The sequence below is a fragment of the Myotis brandtii genome, unplaced genomic scaffold (assembly GCF_000412655.1).
Source record: "Myotis brandtii unplaced genomic scaffold, ASM41265v1 scaffold780, whole genome shotgun sequence".
In the NCBI taxonomy this organism is placed as follows: Eukaryota; Metazoa; Chordata; class Mammalia; order Chiroptera; family Vespertilionidae; genus Myotis; species Myotis brandtii.
In genome coordinates, this window is record NW_005371132.1 from 1 (window position 1) to 3481 (window position 3481).

The window sequence follows — 3481 nt, forward strand, 5'->3', positions numbered from 1 at the left end:
ATATCCTTGGGTGAGAATTAACAAACAAACAAACAAAAGAATATGCCAAAAGTGATAGAATATCCAATGGTAGGTTGGTTACTCTATCTATCTATTTAGCTATCTATCCTTTTCTTAGAAGACCTATGACATATATATAAATATATCACCTAAAACAGATTATATATGTATAATATATATGTATGTATCTTAGCAGACCCAGGCCAAGGCCTGCTGGTCTTGAAGAAGCACATTTCACACTTCTGTATAGTAACTGCTTATGGAAAGGTTTATGTATGCAGCAGGAAATTATGAGTGTCCTCTAAGACCAAAGACAACCCCTAGTCAATAATTAATAAAAAGCTGGATTCCTCAGTCATTCAACTGCAAGAATCAGAATTCTTCCAACAGCATAAATGAGTGTGGGAACAGATTCTTCCCTCCTTGAGGCTCCAGTAAGAATGCAGTCTGGTGAACATCTTGATTGTAGGCTTTTGAAACCCTGAGCAGACAATCAAATTAGGTTATGTGCAGACTCTTGATCCAGAGAAGCTGAGTTAATATATATATTTGCTGTTTTTTTCAATGTATTTTTATATAAAACTAGAGGCCCGGTGCACAAAAATTTGTGCACTTGAGGGGGGTCCCTCAGCCTGGCCTGTGCTCTCTCGCAGTCTGGGATGAGCACCTGCTGGCTTAGGCCTGCTCCCTGGGGGATTGGGCCTAAGCTGGCAGTCAGACATTCCTCTGGCAGCCCGGGAGCCCTCAGGGGATATCTACTTGTCAGCGGGGAGCAGGCCTAAGCTGCAGTCAGACATCCTTAGGGCTGCTGAGGAGGCAGGAGAGGCTCCCACCACCACTGCTGTACTGGCAGCCGTTAGCCTGGCTTGTGGCTGAGCAGAGCTCCCCCTGTGGGAGCGCACTGACCACTAGAGAGCAGCTCCTGCATTGAGCGTCTGCCCCCTGGTGGTCAGTGTGTGTCATAGTGACCAGTCATTCCCAGTCGTTCTGCTGCTAGGGTCAGTTTGCATATTACCCTTTTATTATATAGGAGTGCCTGGCCAGGCTGGGTGAGAGGCTGATGGCTGTTTGCAGGCTGGCCACAGCCCCTTCAGGGTGGGGGTCCCCACTGGGGTGCCTGGCCATCCTGGGTGAGGGGCTGAGGGCCGTTTGCAGGCTGGCCACAGCCCCTTCAGAGTGGTGGGTCCTGCTGGAGTGCCTGGCCAGTCTGGGTGAGGGGCTGAGGGCCGTTTTCAGGCTAGCTAAACCCCCCAGCGGGACCCTCACCCCATGAGGGTGTGGCCAGCCTGGGTGAGGGGCCGATGGCTGTTTGCAGGCTGGCCACAACCCTCAGACACCCAAGCTCCCAGTGGAGGCTGGCTGGAAGCAGGTATCTGGGATTTATTTGTCTTCTATAATTGAAACTTTGTTGCCATGAGCCGAGGCCACAGCCGGGCTCAGGCAGGCAGGAAGCTTGGCTTCCTCCATCACCCAGGCAACCAAGCCTCCTACTTGCTCCAGATCCGTGGCCGCCAGCCGCCATCTTGGTTGGGTTAATTTGCACATAGTCACTCTGATTGGCTGGTGGGCATGGCCTAGGGCATAGGGAAGGTACGGTCAATTAGCATCTTTGTCTTTTATTAGTGTAGATAATGTTTTAATTGTTGTCCTTAGAAACTATAAAGACTATATACATGATTTGGAAATGAGACTACACCAAACACTGGCCAAAGAAGAATGGTCTGCTCTATGCTTTCTCTTTCGTCTGGTCACTCAGAAATATAACGTTGTCAGCTATGATTATTGTTGCTTGTCTCCTCACATTATTTTTAGCCATGTATTCGTCATAGTCTACTTTCCCTTCCACATAAATTAGAGAGCCCTTTTTCACATACTGATTTGCCACATCTCTGAGGTCTGATCGGAATACTGAAATTCTGTACCGTGTTGTCTTTTGACTGATGTCACGCATTTGGTATGCTTCATTGTCTCCTGATTTTCACATCTCATTTGTTGCTGGAGAAAATAATGTGACTTGTTTTTTTCCTTCCACGTGTCTCATGACAGGGTCCTGATCAACTCGCCCAAGTAACTGCACATGATTCAGAAATCTTTCGAGAACCAAGTTGCTTACTATTTCAGACTCATGTATTACAAATTTGTGAAGTACCTGCAATACAGGTCTTTGAAACATTGCTTCTACTTTTCCTAAAATCTAATCGTTAGTCCTTTCCTGATGCTTCAGCCAGACAGCTCTGGGCCAGGAGGTCATTTCCTGACCTTAAGTATTTTTTAAAATATATTTTTCTTGATTTCAGAGAGGAAGGAAGAGGGAGAGAGAGATAGAAACATCAAGGATAAAAGAGAACCATTAATTGGTTGCCTCCTGCACTGGGGATTTTACATGCAATCCACTCATGTGCCCTGACTGAGAATCAAACCATGACCTACTGGTTCATAGGTTGATGTTCAACCACTGAGCCATGCTGGCTGGGCTACTTATATACTGTTTTAAGCTGCTACATTTGTGGTGACTTGTTGTAGAGCAATAAAAAACTAATGCAAAAGAAAGAAAGAAAGAAAGAAAGAAAGAAAGAAAGAAAGAAAACTAATGCAATTGCTAATAACTAATGCAGACCAGAATTTAATCTGTTGAACACCTCTTCTTTTATCTCAGTGAAATAGAAATCAGATCTTGACATTTACCTGTAACTTTATTGATGTACTAGAGGCCCAGTGCATGAATTCGTGCACTTTGAAAGGAACTGTGGCCTGTGAGGCTGCGATGGGCATACGGGCAGGTCTCAGCCCCTCGGGTGGGTCTCAGCCCCTCCCACCATGGCCCCTGGTCCCCTGTCTGCTGGCAGCCCCACTCCTGCTGCCTCTCCCACACACTGACGGCACCAGCCCCACTCGCACCTGCTGATGGTTGAGTGATAGGGACTAGCATGGGGCGTTGGCAGCGGGTGTGAGTGAGGCGGTGCCAGCAGCAGGTGTGAGCACCCAGTGGGACCATGGCACATGGGAGCAAAGAAATTTCAGTAACCACCAGAGGCCCCAGTGATAGCGACCTGTGCCCCACTTTGGTCTGGCTCCTCCGCTCACCTGCTCCACCATCCCTCCATGTCATGATGCCATGTTCTGCACTCTGCTGCCTGTAGTCAATGCCTGCCATGTTCTGCATGTGGCCCCTGGTGGTCAGCACACATCATAACGACAGGTTGTTCAGTTGTTCCACCATTCAGTCTATTTGCATATTAGGGTTTTATATATATATTAGAGGCCCGGTGCACAAAAATTTGTGCACTCGGGGGGGAAGGGGGGGTCCCTCAGCGTGGCCTGTGCCCTCTTGCAGACTGGGACCCCTTGGGGGATGACCACCTGCTGGTTTAGGCCCACTCCCTGGGGAATTGGGCCTAAGCTGGCAATCAGACATCCCTCTGGCAGCCCGGCAGCCCTCGGGGGATGTCCACTTGCCAGCGGGGAGCAGGCCTAAGCTGTA

The 3481-nt window shown here is 48.5% G+C and overlaps 1 pseudogene; it reads right to left on the minus strand.

Annotated features, from left to right (window-relative positions):
* Positions 1-1726: 1726 nt before the first annotated feature.
* Positions 1727-2173, minus strand: LOC102255367 (annotated as a pseudogene).
* Positions 2174-3481: the final 1308 nt, after the last annotated feature.